This window comes from Anas platyrhynchos, chromosome 11 (genome assembly GCF_047663525.1).
Source record: "Anas platyrhynchos isolate ZD024472 breed Pekin duck chromosome 11, IASCAAS_PekinDuck_T2T, whole genome shotgun sequence".
Lineage (NCBI taxonomy): Eukaryota > Metazoa > Chordata > Aves > Anseriformes > Anatidae > Anas > Anas platyrhynchos.
The window spans coordinates 12,056,246-12,082,375 of record NC_092597.1 but is presented as its reverse complement, the minus strand read 5'-3'; the positions used below and the strand labels follow the sequence as shown (position 1 = coordinate 12,082,375).

The window sequence follows — 26,130 nt, the reverse complement described above, 5'->3', positions numbered from 1 at the left end:
AAATTTGGGATAGCATACTTATGATGTAATTATGACTTGCTCAAATACAAATCTTTGAAGTGTTAACAAAGATCATCTCTAACTTGCTAGAATCTAGATGACAGATCTTTAAAGGTAACAATCTGTGAAAGAAAATAAATGGGTAAATGCAGCTTGTCTGAGTAGCCTAATTAAAAAAAGCATTTTGAGAATTGTCATTCCAAGAAAAGCAAGAATGTTTTTCACCCACTCAAACTTCATTGCCATTAAATAATACTTCTTGGTTTTTTACTGTTCCTTCTTTAGAAGTGTGTGTGTTTCTTTTGGCAGGTAGGTACACTAGAAAGCTCAGGATGGTTTAGTTACTTTGGAGCTGCTAGAGAAGATAGGAATTTCTGTTTTGAACAGGAAAGCTGATCATAATGCTCTCCCTGGAGACAACAGTTTTCAAAAATTCTGGTACTTAGGAATAGTAGAAAAAGAATTTTTGTATGGCAAAAAATGGTTGCATGTTGAGATGAAAGTATTGTGTGAGCTGAATATATCCAGATAAATCTTTAAGGTCCCTTTTAATCACCTTTCTGACAAGCTGCGTTTCTTAACTGTTTTAAGCCAATGTACTAAACATGGAGGCATATCCATTCCTGGAGAGACTGCTGAGACTTGCATCCCCTGTGTCTGTGCTCATGTTTATACTGGCTAAAACTGTTCCAGAACATCCAGCTTATATATGAGAGTTTTTATTTCACGTAGGCAGTTGTGTGGATGTGGCCTTTCATAAAGGAGATACCTAAGTGCAGCTGCTGAAAGAAAGGGGGAAAAACACCACTATGGTCCAAACTCAGCTGTACATGAACATTTCTTTGGCATGCCAGGAGTTGCATGTGAAAATCTTCCTTGAAATGGTTTACATGCAAGTCTGTATTCAGCAAAGCAATTTCCAATAAAGTTACCAGTGGTGCCTTCATTTTTTAACTTATAATAGTATGAAGAAGAGCTGTGCTGTCAATCTTAGGGAAAAATAAAACCTAAATGAACAGAATTTCATGTTGAACTGGCCTGATGCTCTTCCTTCCTGAACTCTGTGCAGGATATCCAGCACTCTTAATGAAATAGCTGTGGACTGTCAAAGAAAAGCATCTCTACCACTGCCAACTGGGCTGTATTTCAATCAAAATAAATTTAAAACAATCCTAATCAAAACGACATTGAAAAGTCAGAAGGTTTAAGAACTAGCCAAAGGTCTGTTTGCTTTTAGAGGAAAATTTGTATTTGTTCTTCATTTTTATGACTCTACTTTAAATGAAACAAGGACTCGCTTTGTGTTCCTGTCATGGGGAGACATAGCTTCCCTGGAAGGGAGGCCTGCAGTTACTGTTCCTTAGCACTGGGTATCCGAATGGTTCCTTCAGTATGAGCAAGCTTTCAAACCATATGAAATGAAGAGCTGTAGGGGGATGCAAGCTAGCTTTCAGCAGACTTGCTCCACTGCCACGTATTGTAAACTCAATAGAAAAATGGATTTTGCTGGCCCAGGTCTGCCCCTTAGCCTGTTTCACTGGTCTAATCCTGCCGTGAGAATGAAAGGACCCAGTGGGAAGCAGGGAGTGTGCACCCAGGGGAAAATGCCCCTCTGGTCAGGGGTGCCAGCTGGCAGGGCTGTGATGTTGTGGCTCAGAGCAACTGCAGAGCAGCCTTGCAAGAGTTTTTCATAGAGCGGTTAATTTAATGCCATCTCTGGAAGGAACCACTGCTTAATAGTTTGCAGAAGCAACTGACATCAGAAGGCTAGATGCTCATTGGGAAAAGAAATCCCTGAAAGCAAGGTTAGGAAATGCCTTGGTTTCTTGTAGACACAACAAAGTGTTTTAAGACAGCAGTAAACAAAAATCATATAGAATCTTGATAATTATCAGCATTTGATTTCTGAAGTTCCTATGAAGAGATCTGTTTTCCACATTTGATTATTACTTTCAGCTTTCTACTATTTCAGGAGAGACAAGGGCTATAACTGAGCAGAACTGAATGCAGGAACTGAGGAAAATCATGCCGTCCTTTCTGGAAAACCCAATGATGTTTGTGTTTTCTTAGCAAGTTTAAATCAGGTTTTTGCTAAAATATCTGAGGAGTTGATCCAGGGTTTATTGAAGGAGCAGATGTCTTAGTTGCCAGCTTTGTCTCTTGAGTTAGGCTGTATTATAAATATCAATAGAATATAGTTTTGTAGTTGCTGCATGAAAGCTTGTGTTTCATGTTTTGAGGAGTTTGGTTATTTGGGATATACTGGCCTGTTGCTTCCTATTGGATTATCACCTTTTATAGTTGCCTGGTTTAGGGTAGTAGGAATAAAACATTTTACACTGCAATCTTTCTCTTCTTATTTCTTCTTATTTCCAAAGTTGGTATCTCTACATTCTTGATTCAGTATATATTGAGTTACAGGAAATGAACATCTCTATACTTTGTAACTATAACTATATTAGTTACTATTCTTATCGTTGACCTTTTGTGTGTTCCCACAATTTTTTATTGGTTTATTTTTGTATGATATGGAAATGTCTCCTCACAGAATGGAATTAATAGGAAAAAGGTACTATTATGTGATACAGATTTGTATTAGACCCCAGAGAATGCGACCTAGCAAAATCTTGACTCTTACAGAATCACCTAGGTTGGAAGAGCCCTCCAAGATCACCTAGTCCAACCTCTGACGTAACTAACCAGTCCTCCACTAAACCATATCACTAAGCTCCACACCTAAACGTCAGATCCAGATTAGCAATAAAAGTATTAAAGAGGTCTGACCCCAGTACTGAGCCCTGGGGGGCTCCACTAGTGACTGGTCTCCAACTGGATTTAACTCCATTCACCATGACTCTTTGGGCCTGGCTATCCAGCCAGTTTTTAACCCAATGAAGCGGGTACACCAGCCCAAGCCATGAGCAGCCAGTTACTTGAGGAGAATGCTGTGGGAAACAGCTCAGTTGTTTGCAATTAGTTAGTCTGAATTTAGACTCACAGAATGGTTTGAGTTGGAAGGGACCTCAAAGCCCATCTAATTCCAGCCCCTTGCCATGGGCAAGGACACCTCCCACCATACCCGGCTTTCCAAAGCCCCATCTAGCCTGGCCTTAAACACTTCCAGGGAAGGAGCATCCATAGCTTCCCTGTGCAGCCTGTTCCGGTACCTCACCACCCTCACAGTAAAGAATTTCTTCCTTATATCTTATCTAAATCTACCTTTTTAGTTTAAAACCATTACCCCTTCTTGTGTCTCTACACTCCCTGACAAAGACTCCATTAGTTAGGTTTAAGTGAATACACTGTAGTTGGAAAAGAAGATTTGAGACAACACTGCATACTCATTAATCCTCTTGTCCTGTTTGAACAGAACATGCAGTGCACAAGTTGGTTAAAAGCACAAACAAGCAAACAAAACCAGCTGGTTACAGGAGGGGTTCCATATACTGTTAGTATAATGTAAAGATGCTGTTTTTATATTTTCAATTTCTTGGGAAAATGTTGTTTTATTTTGATACACTGCGTGTAAAGATTAAGACATTTACACACATACATGCTGCAATGTATTTTGACACTTCAGCATTTGATTTTTCTGCTGCGTTAAGGAGTAGCAATGTTACAGAGCTGTTATTTCTTGGCTATGCTGCTTTCCATAGATGTTACAGTATTCAGGTATGTGCTTAAAAAAGTCATGTAGCAATTCCAATCCTTTTCTTCTAAGAGTTTGAAAAGAGCATAAGTGGAGATAGGAGAGGTGCAGTTTGGTAGGTTGTACAGATAATTGAATTACCTTGCTTTAAGCCCACACCTTTCTGGAAAGCTGCACTAAGTCTATACAAGCTCTTCCTCGCTTCTGTTAGCGTGCTGTCTTGTAAGAGAGAAAAGGAAGCTGACTGGGTCCCCCGGGTTTTGTTCCACCATTATGCTGACAAATGTTTTGATTGGTGGAAGTTTTAAAAAGCTGGTTTAGAAATTGAGTAATGACTTTGGAAAGCCCTCTTAAAAAATAAAATCAAAAAAGACCAAGCAAATACAAGCAAACCAAACACACACACAAAACCCCCACTATCAGTATTCTTCTGATAAGCTGATACAGGAATAGAAAGTATGAACTATTTTTAAGTAATTCATAATTGTCCTTTCCTTGTTTTATTTCACATTTATTCTGTTCTGTAATCTTTAAGCAACATTCCCCTACACATACTTGTGGCCCCAAAATGTTTTCGAATAGCCTGATCAGTCAAATCCTGGTTGTGTTATGACAAGCTGTTTATAGGCCTGATGTGGAAGGTAAATATTAGTGTGGTAACTTCAGGAAAGAACAAGTGTCAGATACATTTATCTTTGAAAAGGCACCATTGTGCTATGTTTCACTGCTTATAATATAAACTGATTTGTTTAAAGGGGGCATTTTATAAAGAAGGGACTTGTAATTAAGGAAATTGCATGTTCTTTAATTACTGCCATTTCAGAACGATCTACACTAAAATGGTGTTCTGTGTCCTCCTTTTCTGTAGGAATATAACAGGCACAGGCTCTAAAGCACATCTGCTTAAGTATTTTTATCCTACATAGTAAAGTAATTCTGCCCATTGATTTAGTTGTTGAAGGGAGATGTTACTAGTTTTGTAGATAGCGAAGAGAAAGTACAGTTGGTTTAGTCCTTTATATAAACTGTTAGAGAGCATCCAAAGGAGGGCTACAAGGATGCCAAAGGGGCAAGATTTGTGAGTAGCAGCTGAGTGAGGTCCCTTGGTTTGCTCAGCCCAGAGCAGGCCGAGGGGAGGCCTCATGGCGGCCTGCAGCTCCCTCACGAGGGGAGCGGAGGGGCAGGCGCTGAGCTCTGCTCTCTGGGGACAGCAACAGGACCCAAGGGGGGATGGCGTGGAGCTGGGACAGGGGAGGGTCAGGCTGGGGGTTAGAGAAAGGTTCTGCACCCAGAGGATGGTTGGGCACTGGGACAGGCTCCACTGGGACATGGTCACAGCACCAAGCCTGCTGGAGTTCAAGAAGGGTTTAGACAATGCTCTTGGACACGTGGTTTGATTTTTTGGGTGGTCCTGTGGAGACAGGAGCTGTACTCGATGATCTTTGTGGGTCCTTTCCAACTCAGGATATTCTGTGATTCTATATACAGCACATGGAAAAAAAAATAGCTTTCTAAGATCCATGGGAACTTGGAGCACATAATTAATCTAAATGGAGCAAGAAATGCAGTGAATGCGGTGGAGCACCTACAGCTCCCTTGCTGCTGTTCCCAGCCCTGCCTGACGAAGGCAGCAGGAGCACATGGAACCTCCCTTCTTCCCCAGAGTTCTAGTGGGTGCTCCATCCGGCTACTTCTGCATGGAAATTATCTCATTTAGGAGGACTTCAAAACAGAAGGAGAATATCATTGTTCTACAAACAAGTAAGGGATCACATACGAGTGGAGATCTAAGCAGGTAATTCTCTCAGTAGGCTAGTCCTCATTACTGGTGGTGGTTTGCACAGAGGTAAAAGCAATTCTAGGCTGCACTAGATCATCTTTAAAGGTCCCTTCCAGCCCCAAGCATTTTGTGATGCTGTGATTCTAGAGCGTTAAGGTAGTTCATAGCAAGAAACACCAAGAAAACAAAGCAAATTATGTTTGGGTTCTCCTTTCGTGGTGGTGTTTGTTTTTAGATAAATGCTGTGGTTCTGGCCATAATTGGGGATGGGGTAGTGACAAGGACTTATACCAAGTTGTTGTATAACTTCCTTTTGCAAAAAAATTCATGCCAATTACTGCATTGCCAGTTGTAACTAATATCTGGTGGGAACAACGATCATCCTTGTGGCCAAGTACAGAATTTGAGGCAGCCTGTTTTTTCACTTGTGTGTCTGTTCCCAGCACAAGTCTATATGCTGCCTTTTCCTCTTGCCTGCTTCTCTGCATTGTGATATCAAATCAAGTATTTCATAGCAAATGTGAGTTCTGTCTCTGGGCATACGTAACCTGTGTGGAATGCTTATATTTTGTACTGTGCACAGCCAGAATAGACCTACATATTGTCTATTTAACATACCAAGTTGTAAAGACTTTTAGCATCTGCTCCACTGAATAATTTTCAAGCCTTGTGTTATAATTCTCAAGAGTGCAAGTTTCCTAAGGTTCCTGATGTTTAGTCTCTAATAATATGGACTTTCTAAGATGAATAATTTTTCTGCTAAGAAGTTATTCCACAGAAGAACATTTTGCAAATATTTATCACCTGATAAATCCTAAAGGCTTCTGAAATGCTGTACCTTGATTTGGTTTGGAAATATGAGTAGATACCAAATGCTGTTTGCTTATCTTCTGCGATAAGATTAATGAGTCTTCTAAATTATTAAGGAGTATTCTCTCATGTTCCAGACCTGACTCTGAATTGGCACTATATGCTAAAAGCTACTCATTAGTAGGTAAACTGATAACTGAATGCATTTTTTATTGCTGACTGAGTGGGAATTTCCCCGTCTGGAAGAGAATGGTAGGCTGATAGAAATAGTTTGCATGGGAGTGTGATGATGTTAAAGGTTTTGCCATTTTGTGCATTTATTTGGGGAGATGTTTGTTTAATGGGCTCTGCCCTGGAGTACCCTGCAGGAAAAGTTATCAACGGAAAGTAGTTTGAATCTTGTCTTGCTGCCTTCATGCTGTTCTTACAGACGTGAGATTTTGATTATAACTCTGGTGTGTGCCAAAGCATGCTCCTCTACAGGCAGTACAGTTTTATTTAGCATATCTTCATCCATAAATTGTCGTTCCTATCACTGATTTACCATAAAAAACTGGCTGTTAAGCAAAGCAAAGCAACGAAGCAAAAGAGTTCCAGGTTTCAGTATGGCTGCTGTAGCATCCCAGGTATTATCCAAATGCATTTCAAAAGCATAATTGCTAGCCATAAGGCAGAGAACACAGGCATTATTCTGACTGAACTCATAATCCCAGAAGTTTAAATTGGCACTTAATGAAATTTTGTTGAAATAGGTCTTCGTAATGTACTCATATCACTAGTATATGTAAGACAACTTATCTACTTATATACAGATTTAAAATATGCTTTATGATAATAAATCAGTGCCTTACAACCCATGCCTCAGAATGCCAATTCCCTTTCGGGTGTGGCTCATGCAGGACAATTAGCGACTCCTGACAGTGTATCTCCATTTAAACCCATCTAAATCTGGATTGCTAGAGTTCTGTTGTGTGCCATGTCCTGTATTGCTCCTGCCCCACCGCTACACGCTCTCTCCCTCTGTCTCCTTGCATCAGCCCTTGCTTGGTCTCCAGCCCGCTCAGCACCCTGAGCTGCCTCCTGGGGGACTGGTGCCAACATCTGGCTGCACACACAGATGGGGGCACAAAATCAGAAGCAGCGACGAGGGTAGGGCCATACCAGCCCAGATCTAAATTGACTGAAGATGTGGAGACACACCCATGAAACATCACTTATTTGGAGTATGTTATTGTCAAGTTTCCACTGAGGCTGGAAGTTTTGAGTTGAAATGTACTTTAAATTAAGTGGAGAATTTGCAAAACAATAGGAGAGAGGAAAAACTGTAGTGTGAGTCATAAATGGAGCTTCAGCCACTGTAGGCTTATAACTGCTGAAATCCTGTGGATTAGGTAAAAGAATAACTGTAGTTCCTAGTGTGTAATCAGCTCCTGTGTTCATTGTATTTTCTGTTTGCTGGGATAAAAGAACCCGTTTAGTCATCAAAGCCTAGTGTTAATATAAAATTCTGTAGTTCATAAACAGTCTGTCTAACAACACAGTTTAGAAGTTGTGCTCAACTAATGTTTGTATTAAATGTTTGTTATTTTTAAATGTTGCTATTCACTACTCATAACATCTGTGGCATGCTAAGCACATATTACTTTGGAAATCAACAGTGTAATGATGGATAGAAGAAAGAGATGACAAGCATACAATATATAAAGGCATTTTTATTAAATGCCAAGTGAAACACTGGAATAATTATAATAGGACGTTGGCTGGGACACAAGACTTGCAGTCTACCTACACTGGCTAGAGGGAACTGACAGGGACAAAAATTAAGTATAAATGTTCTGTTCAGAAGCCACCGAAATTCAGAAGGTGTAACTGTGACTGTGTAATCAAAAAAAAAAAAATCAAAAAAACACACAAAAAAAATCAAAACAAACAAAAAAAAAACAACTGTGGAATCAGTTATAACTCTAACTTCTTTTGACTGAATGTAAGAGTATATTCCAACCTTCTTATTCCAGTTTGAAACAGGAATTCTCTGTTATCATAGCACAGTAATGCTTACTGTGAAATGGACACCAGTCTTTAGTTTAGCTATTCCTCATTTTTACCTCTTTGACATTTAATGATGGAATCCTAGGAAAACAAATGCTCCTTAATGGCTGCAAAGTGGCAGTAGGTACCTAAAAGCTGTGGGGCTGTTTCATAGGCCGTTCTCTGGTTTTCCTTGTCAGTCGTATTTATCATTGGGAATTTCAGACATTGTAACTTTTATGCAAAGTTTCTATAAGATTTTGATGATGTCAACATGTCTCATTGGAGTAGTTTTAACTTTGATGAGCTTCAGATGAGACTGTAAAGGACTTGTGCCTAGTTTGCTTGCTAGACCATTAGGTAAGCCTCCAAAACCAGATTGATCTGTTATCTATCAGCATGCAAATCTCTGTGGCACCTAGCCATATAGAGCTCCTCAGAAGGAGGAACGGAAATGAAAATTTTAGCCTTCCGAGCCAACATGACATTCAGAATTTGCTTTCGAGGATTAAGAAGGGTTTTCTTACAGCTTGGCTTGCAGGCATCTAACTCTTGCCATCATCCTGCCCAGTGGACTGTGGCAGTGGCTGGAAACTTGGAAGACCCTTCCATTCGCAGAACTTGACACCCACTGGTGTGTAATGGCATCAAGTGACAAGTTTGTTGCTTGCTGCAGCAGCTGCCAGGATGCTGCTTAGCTCTTCTGTAACTAATCAAGCAGACACTTTGGCATCCTTGAGAATATACTCAGAAACACCAAAGCAGAAATGAAATATGGAATTCAGCCCATCTCCCTCTTCCAAAAACACTTGTAGTTTTAAATTAAGGCATTTTCTTAAACTCTTGTATTTCACTTTGTTGATATTTCTTCAGAGGTTCAGCAATGGCATTATTCACAAAAGGGAGTTTTCTCTTTGTGCATTTGAGAGATTAATGTGGCCAAACTTGGAATTTAACATGATAGAAAAGCCGCTGTGAGTGGTAAGTCATTAGTTTGGGTGACTATAAATGGCACCGTTCTGGAGAATTTGATATCAGAGAGTATGTTTGCATTTATGAAGTGAAATGCATTCAACCTTTCTCTGGAATTTAGAACTTCTGTGAGTTGTGGGGTGCTTAAAAGCAATCACCTCACTATTTAGTTGGTTCAATACCCTCAGTCTGAGTCTGCTTCCTAGTCCTGATTGTCATACCCCTTCCTCATTATTAATTTTTCATCACTTTCCCATCTTTTAATGTTTCTTTAGTTTATCTTGTGTGAGAACAAAGCAAATTCCAGCTAGGATCGCATATATGCAGCTGGGTAAAAAAAGAAGGGAAGCCCCACTTCCCTTCCTTGCCAATTGTTCGTTTCCACTTCTGCACTGCCACCTGCGTTGTGCCAGCACATGTATCTGTGCAGCCATGTGATAAACCAAGTCAGGGAAGTGATTCAGCTGGAGAAGGAAAACCCTGCTAAAAATGACCAACAGCCAGCCTGAAGCACCGCTGTCTTGGTGGCTAGGCTGGCGCGGGAGCAATGAGTTCCTGTGGGGAAGAAAAGGTGGGAGTTGCTTAAGTTTGTTCTTCTGCTGAACAAATAATAACGGAGGCGCAGCCCAGAAACTAATGTTTTGCCTAAAAATAAGAGTTACATAAATCCAACAAAGAAGTGCATGTGCAGGTTTAATTAAAAATGATTGACACTTCTTAGTGCATCTTCTTGAGTTTATTTGAAATCCTTGTGTTGATTTAGCCCAGGTCAGTTCCTTACTTAGTTAAATTAAAGCAATAAAGTATTCTTGAGTAAACAAAGCATACCCGTACTGGCGATGCTGATGAGGCTTAGGCAAACTTCTCGATAGCTGAAGTTTACTTCACTGAAATGAGGTTTTCCGATGCAATTCCTGAAAGCCAGTAGAGTAGCAGGCTGCAGCCTTTCTCAGAAGCCCTGCAGAAGGCAACACTTGAAGTATTGGTGCGTCAGTAAGCAGCTGAACATTGGGCAGTCCCTGCGTACTGTGGCCAGCCAGCTGAACCCCACCACCAGGTTTTTAGTGGTCATGTTCTTGAGCATATTGCTCAATGCCTCAGCTTTGAGTCTGTTAGGGCAAGTGAGGAAGAGGAGGAGGATTCTTTATACTTCAAATATTCTCTTTTCCTTTTTTTTTTTTCCAGTTATGTTTCAGTTTTCTCTAATGCCAGTGACAAAGTTGCAACCCCACAGTTAACAACTGTATGGCTTGCAGATAATAGTGATAGGTTATGATAAGATGTGCCAACTTCAGAAGTATTTTCAAAGTGAAGTTATCTGCAAGGACTTAATCCAGCCTAGCAGCTTGCTGCTGCTAAGGAAGTTCCTGAGCACTCTGCCCTTTCCCTTCCTCCCCACCCATGTTGGTGCTAGCACCTCGGAGCTTTGTCAGCTGATTTAACTCACTAACTAGGCAGAAAATGAACCTGGCAAAAGTGGAGAGCTGTCTGCTGCGTGAGCGAGCTGCTGAGCACGGAAGAGGATGCAGAACTACAAGGCTGATGGCAAATGTGGGGAAATGAGTGAATCCCCAGTCTTGCATCTGTAACTGTGCTGTGCAACTTCACGCTCAATACAGGCAACACAGGTAAGGTGTACTGCTTGTACCATTAGCACTGTGTATGTGTAAGCTATCTAACCACACATCTTTTGTTGCAAAGGCTGACTTCTGTATTATGCCACCTGTAACACTGGATCAAAGCTAAGACTCCATTAGTGGTCCAAAAGTTACTGTCATTAGGTGATTTTGGTATCATAACTAATGGTAAGAATTAGGAGAAAGGTATTCATACACTGTGCTAAGGAAGAACCCCGTTAAGGTTGCAGTCTTCTTTTCTGAAGCTAGAAGGCAGGGTAAGATACATATTTTTATGTCAGAGGACTCCTCAAGTTCCAGATAACCAGTGAAACCCAAAACAAGAATGCTCAGTTTGATTTTTTTTCCTGTTCAGTAACAGGATAGAAGTAGCAGCAGTGGTTTTTACAGGATTTCTTTTGCCTGTATTCTGCATGCCCAATAACACAATCCACTGTTCAGTAAGCTTTGTTAGCATGAGGGAGAAAGGATTTTCCTCATGGGAGCTGTCTACTGCTGTGAGAGGAAACCATGACAGCTCCAGAGCAGCTGGGGACCGTGCCCCCTCCACTCATGTGGCAGGGCTGTTTGGCACTTGGGTCTTCCAGGGCACTGGTGGCTGAAATTGCCTGTGCCCAAACTGCTGGGCAGCAGGTGGTAGCCAGGACACATGGTAAACCAGGCCTGCAAATTGATTCAGGTTTAAAAACCCCATCTGAACAAACAAAGGCCACAAATATTCATTATGTCTTTCTGTTGTATTTACATCTTTGACTATTATGTGCTGCAGGAGTGGCCTCCATGCATTAGTGGTGTAGAAAACGACAGTTCAAGGACTTTTGGCTAAAAGAGAGAAGGACCCTAATTGGTGTTCTTGATGCTTTTTGGAATTGATTTTTACAGTGAAGCATAAGCCATTAGTTCAGGCTTATCAAACGTGATCATAGTAAGAATTCACAATTGGCAATGAAGACAAGTACAGCACCTTTGGTTAGGTAGCTTTGTCACTCTGCTCCTGAGAGCTGTATTTTTCTGGGGGAGCCTGTTGTGGTAGCATTAGCTTTCATAGTACTGTGTTCTGCCTTTCTTCTGTAAACAGAGATCCAAGCCATATTAAACTTTATTATTTGCAAGCTCTGTTACGGCCAACAAATTTTCCATTGTTTTTTAGTCTGTTGGTTTCCAACAAGAGAGATTCTCAAACTGTAGTCAGCAAAAATGCATTAAACAACTTTTTTTTTGAATGCTAAGTTTGAGTATATGCGGCAGTTTGCACAAAACTAAGTGGTCTGTCATCATTTTCAAAACAAAAAATGTAGGAAACTATCCTATCCAGGTCAAGCTCCCTTTCAGCCCTCTGGTGTGGAGGAAAATGCTGACAAGTATGATGCTTTTATTCAGGGTTTTCTTGCATATACAGAGAAAAAAGAACTTCAGTTTGTGCATATGCAGATTTTAACTCTGCATACTGTCTTCCTCAAAGGCAGAGGAATAATCAGTTTGCTTCCTTTACATAACAAAAATCACATCCAAATTTGTTAAGTTACAAAGAGAGACAGGGTTTATGATTACCTTAGTAAACAAGTAAAGATAAACAAACCTGTAGTAGTTATTTTCACAATGGTATCTGCTTTCTTTCCTCTCTGTAAATTCTGTACAATGCTCCAAATTCTATGTGGAAATGGGTCTGAGCCTAGAAGAAGATAATGGAAATTACTCTTTCAGCCACACTTCTCAGCATTCAGCAAACTAGTGCATTTATCTGAAAAAGCTGAAGTGAAATGAGTCTGCATGAAATCAGTCAGAGCTGTTAAGCTGCAGCCAAACAATAACATTGATATTTTAAATGGTAAAAATAAATTCCCATCAGTTAGACCTGGACTGTCTGAATTTACCGTAGGTTAAAAGAAAAAATGAGAGAGGATTTTAACCAGTTCAATTCATGTAAAAATGACCTGCAGGTGGGATTTGAGAGAATAATAGCCAGAAGATAACAGTGAGATCATGGCAGAGCAGCAGCTCAGATTTTGATGCATTTATGCAGAGCGGGCAGCAGAGAGATGGGAAGAATTTCCCACTGCAAACTTTGCAGAGCACCAGCATAATACACTCATTTTATTTCCACTGACTGCTAATGTACTGTAGCTGTTTATGGCAGTATTACATTTGTGAAGTCACATGTTTAAAACTTTTATACATGCATACATATATATATCAGAAGTGTATTACATAGTATGTGAATATCGGTGTGTTTTCTCTTACTTATGTGCATATTTTTAGATACAGTAATGTGAAAAAACAAGCGTTTCCTCTGGTTCTGCTCTGCTTCATCATAGGGCAAGTACTTCTTGTCTAGTTCCAAGAGTCCTGAAATATGTTTGGTAAATAGTAGATTTTATCATCACCTCATGTAGTCTAATAAGAATGCAGAAATGGAGATTTTCAAAACTTTGTAATTTTGCCATTCAGAAGGGATTTTTTTTTTTTTTTTTATCAAAACATCAAAAATTGTACAGCCACCAAAATTCAATTATAAATTGAATTCCTAAGCAGGAAACCTCAGCTGTGATATGGTAGCTCTGGAAAATCTTTTCTTTTATTTCCTCTCTCTTACTCTTGGGAAAACCTGAAATACATTTGCTGCAACTTAAAAGGAAAAAAAAAAAAAGTTGGGATGGCTTGGAGAAGTTAAGGTTGAATAACTGCATATGGACAACAGTGCAAGAAAGCAAATGTAAGAGATGGTAATGTAGATGCTTGGCAGGCTACAGGAATTTCAATATTCTAATGAATGACACCTGCAGGTAGGTAGGTAATAATGCAAGCCAACCTCTTTTTGTTCAACTTAAAGAATTGATTATCACATTTTGGATCTGAAGAAATATACCCTAAAAGTTGTGTGTGGCCTCCCATAGCCCACAGCTGCTATCGAGGGAATCATGGTATACAGCGTGTGTGTATGTGTGTGTCCTGTGGCTTTTTCCTCGTTTTTTCATAGACTCTCTGGTGTTGAGATGCTGGAGGTTAGAAGCGAGTAGTTTCTCTAAAAACGTAATAGAAGACAGTTTGTAGCAGCAGATGAGCAATATCAGTCTCTAGAAATACCAAGGCTCTTGCACTTAAACTTGACCTTGTGTAGAAACTTACAAAAGAGGAAAATTCTGAGTGTGTGCACACAGAGCCTGCCATGGGGTATATTTTGAAGTGTTTTCGCTATAAGACGTTTACCCCGAGTGGATTGTACTTGTCTTGACCTTCTCTGACCTCAGCTGCAGTTCATTTAAATGCTGTATTAGTAAAGAGCACCTGCAACAAGCAGTTTCCTCCTGTCCCACTGGTGTACCGTCAGGTGGTGCTAAGCTGAGACCAGCAGCATTGCCTGCTACAGGTCTCTGCCTCCTGTTCCTGTGCAGGCATCAGCAACCAGAGGGCAGCCCCTATCCGTGGGGAGCCTTTGGGAGGCTGGCCAGTGTGAGAGGAAAGCGTGTTCTCAGATGCTTTGCAAATGGTTTGTGCTTTTGGAAGTGGATGATAAAAATCCCAGCTGCTTCTCAAGACTGGAAAAAAAAAAAAAGTTCAAGTATTACACTTGCAACTTTTAACTGAAAGACCACTGGCAATCATTCTTCATCCTCCTTTGCTACCACCCACTGTCCATTTGTTTGCCATTCTATTTATTGCCATTATTTCTTTTCTTTCCTTCCCAAATATAAATACAATCATAGTACAAAGTGTCTCATTAGTGTACAGCCTCTAGCGTGGTTCTCTATTTATAGATAGAGTAGAAGGTTACAAAATGCAGTGAAATGCTTATTGGAAGGAGGAACAGCACCCAATAAATTATCTGAGCTCTGTAAAACATTATGAAGGCAGAGAAAAATAAATGGGTTTCTACTACAGATCTTAAGGGGTTCTTTCTTATTATAAATCTTTTTCTTTTTTTTTTTTTAGGAGTACTTCCTCAAACAGTTCTGCTGCTTGCAAAAATGTAGTAAATGAACCTTCATCTATTTTCTGTATGTTTTTCCCCTCTGAAAATTTTCTCCACCTTTAAACATCACTCTGTTCTCCCTGCTCTAAAATTCTTTCACCCTCTTTGCACAAGCATCTGAATATCTGTGTAATCTAACTTGAAAAGAAAGCCAAAGAGGAATGTGGAGCAGATCGGTGAAGGTTTGGGAGCAGGCACTCTCTTGGAGGATGATTACAGAAATCAGGACACTTCTAACTACAGGATAGGTTGAGGGGGGCGTGTGAGAGAAATCAAAAATCATAATGGCTTAGGAAAAAGTAAATAGAGCTGATAGAAAAGAGTTGAGTTTTTATCTGTTGTGTTGTTGTTGTTGTTTGGTTTATTTTTTTTCTGCAGCAAGAAGTTGGCAGCTCAAAGCACACACAATGAGGTACTTCAGACAAAGCTGTTAGGCTGTGGAATGTCCTTCCACGGGATGTTGTGGATACTAAATTTTAAATGAGTTCAAAAGGTAATTGGGTAAATGTATGAAGGAAAATTCCATGTAAGACTATCAAGTTCAAACACACAGTCTGTATTCAGGAATATTCAGGAAGTTTCCAGTTTGCATATTGCTTGGAGTTGAGGGTTTGGAGAAAGTGTTGCTGGATGTGCCCTTACACGCTGGGCTGCTGCCAGGAGCAGCATAATGGACGAGCTGGACATTTGGTCTGATCTTCCATTGCTACTGTCATGTTTTAAACCATTTTGTCCTCTCTACTGCTTTCCTTGTGGTATTTATGATCCTTCTGATCGTTGGCAGCTTTGCTTAATTTGCAGTTGTTGCCTCTGTTATTTTAAATCTCATCAGCTAAATTGCATCATTCCTTTTTAGATGAGGTCTACTGCATTCAGTTAATACTCTAAGTTAATAATTTATCATGCACAGATGGATCACTTTTCCATGACAATCATCTACTCTCTGCCTGAATTTTTGTTTTGGAGTTTTATTCTGAATTAACATTTAATAAAACCATTTTCTAGAGGAGCATTTAAATGACAATAAAATCTCAGGAAGTATTCCACGTTTGTTTCCCCAAAGTTATCTGAAATTGTCTTGCTTGAGACATGTCCTGTCTTCTCATTACTTCACCTTGCACAACGCAGTACTGCAGTGGTTTAAAGCAACAGTTTAATAAATACCCCACAGCATACCAATTGAATACAAAAGGAAAATACGGGATTATGCTCTGCAGCATCTCCATCTTTCAAAAAAGAAAAAAAAAAAAAAAGGCACAAAAGGAAAATCATCTCTTAAACTCTCTCTCACTAGACACAGGTTGGGCTTTAAGTGTTTTTGGCAACCACACAGCTGGAGCTGTACAAACCAGCTGCAAGCTGGAAACAAGTCGTACTGTGCAATACGGAAACTGCCAAGGCCAGCAGACAATGCACAGCAAGCAACGCTCTTGTTCTAGCTTGTCATTAGACTAACAATACAGTTCAGCTGCAGCATCACGTCATGCTCCTATGTGGTACAGTGCATTTTATCTGAAAACAAACGTATCCAAGCTCGGTATCAAGCTTAATCTAAGAGTTGCACATGTGTGTTGATACAGCAACTTGTATGAGAAGGGAATTGCTTGATATCACGCATAGCTGCAAACCCATGCCGAAGAAAGAGTTCATTTGGGAATACACTGAAAGGAGAAAATGGTAAAAGCAAGGAGGGAGGAATGCTGGATGAATGGTAAGAATTGCTGCTGGGCAGGAGCGCCTGGACGGGCCAGTGCAGGCCACAGGGGCAAAGCGGCACGGCGCAATTAGCTGAAGAAGTTGTCCAAGGTGAAAGTGACCATCACAGATATTAAGCATCAACAGAAAAATTACCAAAGCTACTGAGAAACTAAATACCTAGAATGCATTTCAATGTAGTATTTCAGAACAATGTGTGTTCTGCCTCTTCTGACCAATAACTATGTTGCTTGAGATTTACATAGGACGTTATTGCCTTTCTCACTGTAAGGTCGGGTGATATTTCTCTGAGAAGTCAAAAGGTGCGGATCGGCTGTTGTCAGAGTTTAGGCATCATTTTCTTGTAAGTACTCCATTTTTTCGGTCGCTTTCATTTATCTTGCTACCTGCTTTTAAGTAAAACTTTGACAAATTACGGTAAAATACAGAAGATGCTTTAGCATGGCATTTCCAAAACAATTTTTCTAAAGATCACTGTGAATTCTGGAACAGATCAGAGTTAAAATAATAATGTTACGAAATGTCAGAGCTGGTAAAGCTATTAAAAAGAAAAGGAATTTGACTAATGGCCCGTGTATGTGGCTTAACATTTAAGTAAAGATTGCATTGCTGACTCCGATTTGAGAATGGGGCTAAGCTGTTTTTGTCGCTTCCTGCTGGCGCGCGTTTCCTTTGTCTGGCCGTGGCTGTGGGCAGCGCTCGGTGCAGACCACGCTGGAATTTTCCAGCAGTGTCCCCGCTGTTGCCAGCGCTCCTCGAGCCACCACCAGCCTGCTGCCGGGCGTGCAGCCCTTCCAGGCCCCAGCTATGTCCGTGTTAAAGCTGGGTCAGTCTTCTGGGCTCCTGTGGCAGCCCACACCGAGGAGGGTCCTTTAGAGCAAGTGACCTGGGTGCCTTTGGGAGGCCAGGGAAATGGCTCGACGGGGCATCATAGCATCTCTCTGCAGTGGAGTCTCAGCCACCTTCCATCAGGAAATTGTCAGTAATCTCCCTTAATTTCTTGAAATCCTTATATGCTGTTTTCTGTTTTAATGAAAAGGAGAACAGGGTGTCAGAGGTTCCTTTGTGATGATCCTTAAAGACTTCAGTGCAGCAGCTCTGCAGCTTTCCCGTTCTTTTTGTTGAAGGTTTCATTTCTTCAGAATGAAGGTGGCAATGCAGCTGCTTCTGAATGGCTTAAGCACTTCTGCTTGATATCCCCGCTTTCATATCCATCTCAGGTTTTTGTTTATGAGCAGGTAAGACTTGAACACCAGGAATCTGTTCTGACAGAGCCATCAAGACGATTCCTAAAAGTGCATTGTTCCTTTTTTTTCCCCCCTCCATTTCCTGGTGTAGCAGCAAATTATGTGCTATATGCAGTCCAGTATCAAAGAAAGGTTTCTGTTGGCTTTTTTGCTTTTAGTTTTTTCCTCTCCGTATGAATTGTTACTGATATTTGGATCACCATCTATCAGAATTTTTGTAGGGATATTATAATGAACTAGTGAATGCTCTGATAACACCTGTGCTAGGGGTCGGTCAAACTGTATACCAGCTTCCTCTCCTCACATTTCGTCATGTCCTAAACACTGGTGAAGTACTCGGTTGCCCATGCTCTGGTTCAAGGGATGCACAGGATCACCAGAGTTTCTTTGGTGAACTGGCGCCCAGGAATCAGCACTGTGTTCAAGGGCAAGAAAACGACATTTGCTGCAGGACGTAATTTCATTTGTATGATCCCAAACATTCTTTCCTTTGTGTATTTGCTTAAAGGTGCCCTGAAAGAGGGCTATGCACAGAAGTATTTTAAATTGCTTTTGCTGTTTTCGCTGCTGTTTCTAGCTTTTATAAATGTACGTATTCTGCAAAGATCAAAGGTGGCGTGAAAAGGTTTTCTAAGTGAGTTTTCATCCCAACAATGTTTTCTCAAATACAAAAGATGAGGAATGGGAAGAAAAGTTGTCAGTTTGTTCTCCTAAACTTTGTTTTCTTCAGTGTTCTTACTTTCACCAAATATTCTAATAAGCCAGCAAAGTAGGTGCTAAGAGAAGTGATGTTGAATATTATAATAGAAATCTCTCTCCTCCTAGCTGATCCACACATGCACACAGTGTGTGGATATTTCATTAATCCTCCTGAGAGACTTCAGAATACTTTTCAGGAGCAGTTCTTCTGGTTTTATGCTGTTATTGGAAAAAAAAATACGAGGATTTTCTTTTAATGTAAATCTTTCCGGGTCTACTTTAATTTGTAAGTTTTCCTTATAAAATTATAAAGTTACAGGTTATAACCATACTTCAAAGTCTGCTGTGTGTGCTCTGTTAGCTCGGAAAGGATTACATTTGCATCTTTTTGTAGAGACTGTGCAAGGAAAACATTTTTAAAGCTGTCTACTACCTTATGGTAAAGTTCAAGGGAGCAGATAAGTGAACTTGTAGTTGTTTGTTACAACTTGGTTACAACCATACGCTTATTTCAAAATAAAAAGATTCTATTGTGATGGAAAGGGAAGGTTGGGAAGACAAGGGAAAATTCCCTTGTGTTTAGTCTGCAGTGGTCTAGTCAAATTCTGAGTCCTTGAGAAGCTTTAAATGATGATGTCTGTTTAAACAAGGAATTAAGAACTGGGCCAAGCAAGGCATGGGCTCTTCAGCTCAATAAAGCAGAATCAGAAAGGTCTTGAGGCATGACCACAAGGCACATGTCTTAAATGTGTCTTGTAGAAATAAATGCCATTCATTTTTTTTGTGTAAGTAGGCAAACTTATTTCCAGTATTGATGTAACTGGGGAAAAGTTTTTAAAGTTCAGTGAAAAAAAATATTTGTCAGTTCCTTCAAATTTATCATCAAGTAATGTTTGCATATATGTAATTTAATATTGTCTGTGTTTGCTTTTAAATAGCCAGCAAGTAGAAAGATGAAAGTATTTATTTTCAAAGGGGAAAAGAACGGAAATTATCGTAGCGTTATACATCAGAAAGCAGGGTGAGTGTTCTTCGGATACTTAAAACTCAGAGTATTTTGTGTTCATATTTAAAGTGCATTTTCTTTGTTAAAAAAATAAAATTAAATCTGAGATGATCTGATGCAGGTAGTGAAATACTTCCACAGAAACAGCTTGGAGGAGAACATATCAGAACAAATCAGAGACACCAGCGTTTTCACTTTTTGTCAGTGATGTGCCCTGCCGTATTCTCCAGGTAGAAGCTCTGTCCCATGTTGACATGAATGATGGTAGTATGTGTATGTGTTCATATAAACCTACAAATATGGTTTGGGAGGGTTATGTGGAATAACTGACCAGTAAAACCAAAGGTAGCATTACCGAGCATGTTGTACTCTTTTCTTACTGGTGGGTGGGTCTTGCCTGGGATATCTGGTACGTATACAAACAGTTTTTCTACATTAACCCACTTTTTAAATGTCCAGAGAGACAATTTCGTGTGTATATAAAGGCATGCTGTTAGGGACTCAGGGCTGGACGAGTACAGATTATTGCGGTGACAATTACTTTCAGACATTCTAAATAAAAGAGGAAGAAAGCCTGAAGTCCATGACTTCTGTATTTAAAAACTTAGAATGATTCTATCTTGTATAAAGGCAGTCTCTCTATTACTATAGTTAATAAACAGTAGCACCTCCTTCTCTTAGTATCTCTTGTTAGCAAATGTTACTGTAAGGAAATACTCATCTGCATTTCTTTTGCTTCTGTCTGTATGTGACAGCGGTGATCTTGAAATAATTCTGCAGCAACAGCTTGCAGTACTTCAGTAAGTCCTGGCTTTGTCAGAATTATTGCAATTGTATTGGTTCATTTTTTAAAAAAAAAAAAAAGGTCCCTAAAACCTTCACTTATTTTCCCATTAAAATACATGTATTCTCCAACTCCCATTCTTCCTCTTTAATCTGTAAAATACAGTATATGATGTGCTTGCTTTGTTGATTTTGGAGATAATTTTTCTTCTGTCCTTAGAACTTTGAAACAAAGGTTTTTAAATGGATGATGAAGTACAGCTGCTGGATTAACAGACATAAGGAAGGGGGAAGGGGAGGATTGCACAGATGGTTCTAATAAAACTCTGCAAACAGCAGAGGAGTATGGTGGTGGGTGGGGAGTGGAGTGAAATTCAAATCATAGTTCCAGTGCAAGTTTGGGGGTTAGTTTGTGAAAGAAAGTTGCATAAATGGCCATTTTAGGGTTTGGGGTTGGGTGAGTTGTTTCACCGTTGCTTTCAGTTTTCCCTGTTGCTACAGTACCGCTGGGTTCTCCATCTCCCTGTATCCCCATGTCCATATTGCTACCTGAGGCTTCCATCGCTCTGACAAGAGTCATCCCCTGTAAGGCTGCGTTCAGATATGTAGGAAGGTTTTGTCAGTGGGAAATAGCACTGACAGCTGAGACTTTCACTAACCATTCACATAAGAGATTTTGCTTGTTCTTGTAGGAAAAAAACAGTAAAAAAGATGCAGTAGACTTGTGTTGCTGTGCTGGCAGGTGCTGCTCCTGTTCCCGCCTGCCATGCACAAAGGTGCAGCTGGCTGTGACCGTAGTAAGCTCCTTTAGGATGATTTTGAAACTCTCTTCCAAGCTTTAATAAACCACGTATTTCCGTAAGCTGTAAGAGTTTGTACCACATAGTTCATTCATAAGGATGGATGACTAGTATTGCCTTCTTTCCACTTTCAGCTGCCTTTGTACCCTTGTTACATATTAGGTGTGTAATATTAAGTCAAAAATTAATGAATAAAAATTGCAAGAAGTTGTAGCTTTAACCCTGAGGGCTTAGGGCCTGGGTAGTCCCTTGTGGTGTCAGTGTCTGATCAGTAGTTCTTCAAGACACGAAGCATTGAGGTTTCCTGGTGAGAGGACAGGTTTTGGTTTTAGCCATTTGAATTCAGGTATGCCATGTTTAATATCTGGTCTTGGATTTTTATCTTCGTAGCCCATGGCAAACTATTTTATGTGGTAAAAGAAAATACGATCTCAATGAATATACCCACAGTGGTGTCACTTGTGCAATTTGTGTGTTTTGAGATTTAGATAGTATTTTTTATTATAATTATTTTTTCCAGCCTTTAGGATTGTTCCTATGGGTATACGATTGTTTTGGGTCATTGAAAGGGTCAGCCAGAGGCAGTCACAGAATTATAGGTAGATGGATATTTGGAGCTTGGTCTTAACATGTACCTGAATGATCAGACTGCAAGAAGGATGGCTTGCTCTTTCTCTGGGCAGACAACTTTAGTTTGACCTCACTTTCAGAGCCAAAGCGATTAACACGTGTGCATACATGGGCAGACACACACACACTGTCCTCTCTAATCTTTCCTTTTCTTCAATGAAAGGAAGAAAGTGTTCTGAGAGCACACAGACGTTCATTCAGCCTACACACAGCAGCCCTTTGGGATGAGTCTTCATCTTGCAGTGTCAAAAGCTTTTCAAATCAGTAGCTCGGGAGGAGCAAATCCTTCAAATGCATGAGTAACAGATACTTGTTTTTAAGAGTCCTTTAGTATGAGCAAGTCATTAAGTACTTCCCTTCTCTCCATGAATCAGTTCTATTTTAAATACTGTATTTATTCTATACTTCATATCTTTAAAAGCAAAAAAAGTTTTGACTTTTAAACTCTAGTTTTGAGTCTATATTCCAGTATATAAACGTGTGTGTTAACAGCATAAATATATCCAGAAAGGAAGGCACGTTCCCTGCACTGATTTGTTCCTTTCCTTTAAAACAAGGTGTAGTGTGGCTACAGTATTCCTTCACCCGAGGAGCTAATTCCGGAGTGAAATAAATATTGCCCTCTGAAAGCTTCTCTCACTCCCTGATCAACAGTGAGGTAATGCCACTTCAAAATGCCATAATTTCTGAGTGTGTAAGAGGCAGATTATTTTCAGCTCTCTGTGACGTGCATTATGTACAGTACACATGATAGTTCTCCAGTTCTTCTGTTCACTTTGGAGGAGCTGCATTGCGCATGTTTTGAAGCTTGCCGCGTGAGGCTTGTTCAGTAGGAGGTAGCAACATGCACGTGTGCTGCTGGCCACGTGGGCGTGCGAGTACGGCCCCACATAGGGAAGTGGCACATGTGTGTGCCAGCAGGCCTAGCAGCACACAAGGCCATTCCTGCATGAGCGTGTTGCACGCGCTGGTGCCCTGGAAGGCAGGGTCCCATGGGATCCGCTGCAGGTGGCTGCACGAAGCCTTGCCGTGAACAAAGCGCCCCAGTCCTGGGCAGTAATTGATCCTCCGGATGGCCACTTATTTCCCTAACGCAGCCGTGTAAGATAACGTACATGGGGTGTAGAGCGTATTGCTTTATTACTGGCAGGATTGAGACTGAGCAATTCAACAGAGTCTAATGCTGAGTTTTGTAGTTGTGAGGTTAATTTATCGTCGAGAAGTTGGATTACTGGCTTGCTTGGTGAATTAGAGAAATTTCAGCCTCTCTTCATGGCTGAAAAGCAGCAGTAGATTTCGCTTTTGCTGCGTTACTGACTCTTTCTACCAAATGCCTCATAAAAGTGCAGTTCAGAACAAGTTGTAGAAACATCTCTGTAGCTATTTTCATGTATCTGGCAAGTAATTTCTGTAACTTACAAAGCATACTAAAAGCCACATGTATATAGTACGCTGTGAGGGTTGCTTATTTCTGTTAATGATGAATGTTTCCTTAAAAGTCACCCTTTTCCTTCATTTTCTCTTTGCTGTTCTCACTTAAACACATTCTCTGCCCTTCATTTATTTATCATTGGGCATGAAACATCTAAAATACATTTAAATTCTATATGAAGACTATACTATTGTCTTCACCTTGTCAGTGTACTAGTCAGGAATACAAAAAATGCCATGCCTTTTAAAAGTTGGAGCAGGAATATGCTAGCTTCTTTATGCTTTTATTTATTATATGAAAATTATAGAGATTTGTATGTTCAAATACTTTGCCTGTACTTAAAGGCACGGGGTATCTTCTTACTATTATGTGTGTCTCAGCTTTTTATGAATACTAATTTCTTACGGCAACAAATGAAGCCCAAAGAACGGTAAGAAAAAAAGTGTTCTTTCAAGTTTTCAAACTTACCAGGCTCTTTTTAATGTTCTTTCTTTGTTCCTCTCCCTACCTCTGTGGTCCTTCTTCTTTGAATGCATGCACATGCATTGCTCGTAGGCCTGCAGTTTATTGACGTGCCTAATGAACAAGAGGAACAGAGGTTTGGGTTCTCACATCTGCATTTTGCAAAAGCTGTGGAACTGGGGCTCTTCAGTGTGCTTTTGAATTTCTAGAAGATGCTTAACAGCCCAGAAATATTGGCAGGGCAAATTAAAAAGCAATACTAATTGCAAGCTCCTACTCATCCTTACTAAGGAAAAAGTACCACCATGGAACATCCTAGTCAGTAGGATGGAGATGCAGGTAGCTTACAAACGTCTTCTTTTTAGGGGGCTGAAAGGTCGTGTTTTGCTTGCTGCCTTGTACAGCGCTGCTGAGCAGAGCAACCTTTTCTTTCTGCAACCAGCCTTTGCCAAAACAGCAGTAACTGTAAATCTGTCAGGGCTAAAGGCTCCAGCCGGGGCAGTAGTCTCCCATAATTGTTCCTGTATTCAAATTACTATTATTTCGCTGATGAAAGTGACGTTCAGCAGTGCTGGAACAGGAGCAGCAATGCTGCGCAAGACGTTTCTCTGTTGGCAGGGGCAGACCTCGTGGGCTGAGCACTGGGAGGTGTGCGCAGCACAAGGACACGCTGGATGGGCCGTGTGAGAGGAGGCTGGGGCAGAGCTGGGGTCGGGCTTTGGGCCCGTCTCCTTTCCCTGACGGAGGCACCACGGGTGCCACGTGGCTGGGCACTTTCTGTCTCTGGGAGCAGCCGGAGGACGCTGCCTGGGAGGTGCTCTTGGCTCGGGGAATTCAGATGGGAGGGTTCTCTCTCGGCTCCAGAACACATTTTTTCCGCTTGACTCACTGACTGAAATCTCAATGAGTGATAAAATTTCTAAAATTAATGTTGAATTGGTTAGAATAATAAAAGGTGCATTTATCATCAGGAAGGAAGAGCAAAACAAGGGGAAAGATTCAGTGAAGAGGAAATGACCACCACCTCAGTGACAATGCGCGGCTGTAAGCAGCTGAGCACACCTCTGCTCGACAGCCTGCCCCTCTCTCCAGCCATGCAGTGATTTAGCATCAGCAAGATTTCCTGAAAGTGCCAGGAGCCGCCTCTCTCATGTCCCATGCCCACAGGCACCTCTGTAGGGATGCTTTCTGTTGAGAAGATATTAGGCTACAAGGGTTTCCACAGGCTACCTCTTTACATAGCATGAGGGCCGATGTGTGCATGAAAAGGAACTGCCTGCTCATTGATACAGAACCCATTTCTTCACAGAAACAACACCAGCTTTTGTTTCTTCTCTTTGATTTGGCATGTACGAACAAGGAAGAAACATAAAATACTGGCACCGAAGCAGTCCGGTGTGCTGGTGAACACTATAGATATAGCCAAGTACCTGCATAAGAGGAGGTGGGGCTATGGGCTTAAATGTAGTTCTTAAAAATGATAACATTACATGGTAACATTACATGATAACTGTGAAAAGACTCCTTTAGTGGTTTTACATTTGCATAGCGTGTTTCCTTTGTGTGTTCCTGAACAATTTGCCAAAGTTGAGCAGCTGTATCAGCTGCTCCATACTTGCAAAAAACCATTTGGAGCAGGGAGGCTGCGCCCCACGTACTTCCTGGCCCCAGCAGGCTGCTGGGCTGCCTTCCCCACCGTTGTGTGAGGAACTGCAGAACTGCATCGCTTCGCCAGGAAAGGATACCGGAACCTTGTAACTTCAGCTGGGTGTAAACGAAACCAAGACTCGCAGCTAAGGCTCTTAGCTCCATCTCAGGAGTAGCTGGAGGTAGGAAATTGAGGATGTGCTTGGCTTGGGGGGTTAAGACAAGTCTGCTCTTCCCCTGAGACGTGGCGTGCTGTTTTCTCAGGTCCAACCATGCTTTTTCAGTTGAAGTTTAATTGGCCAAAGATGATGATTCAAAATGGAAACATTGACAGAGGAAGCAACAATAACATAAAAATACACTTATTAAATGTCCCTGGACACAATTCTTTCCGAAAGGCAGTTCTGATTTTTCACTAGCTTGCTTTAGTCTCCATTAGTCTCACTAACGCTTATCTGTGCAATCAGTCCCATCACAGGTACGTTAAAATTATCTTCCTGCTGGTTCATCTGATAAAAGAAGATTGATGCTTGAATGTGTTGAATTCCTGGTGGTGTGATGGCTGTCCCTGGAAACTTCAGCTAAGCAGGACTGGCAAAGCGGAAGAATCATCTTACAAACGTTGTAAAGCTCCAAACCACTACAGCTCCTAATTTTGAACAGATTCCTGTTTTCTTTATATCAAAACTTCTATGCTTCTGGATATTGGATCTTTTCGCTCTTTTTCTGATGGGAATGCTTGTTGTGGGAGCAGTAAATTTCCGGTGACTGGGAGATTAGAAGCCTTTTGTTTATGCTGAGGTCTCCAATCTTCATTTGACCAATATTTGTTAACAGATTCACCCTCCCTTAGTTTCTTTCG

General features: G+C 40.7%; 1 protein-coding gene and 1 long non-coding RNA gene across 6 annotated transcripts in view; one reads left to right on the top strand and one right to left on the bottom strand.

The window, feature by feature from the left end:
* PEAK1 (pseudopodium enriched atypical kinase 1) overlaps positions 1-26,130 on the top strand; it is a 118,303-nt gene that overhangs the window by 29,734 nt on the left and 62,439 nt on the right. The window contains exon 1 of one of the 5 annotated variants that reach the window (XM_038184988.1): positions 19,636-19,744. The exons of the other annotated variants lie outside the window; for them this stretch is intronic. The gene's annotated coding sequence lies outside the window, so the exon portion shown is untranslated. Of the gene's footprint in view, positions 1-19,635; positions 19,745-26,130 lie in introns of those variants that run through there. 5 annotated transcript variants of the gene reach the window in all.
* Positions 8,947-26,130, bottom strand: part of LOC140003392 (uncharacterized) — a 60,479-nt gene continuing 43,295 nt past the window's right edge. Inside the window, exons 2-3 of the long non-coding RNA XR_011811921.1 lie at positions 12,456-12,548; positions 8,947-10,197 (exon numbers count right to left, since the gene is read on the bottom strand). This is a non-coding gene — a long non-coding RNA (uncharacterized lncRNA). The remainder of the gene's footprint in view (positions 10,198-12,455; positions 12,549-26,130) is intronic.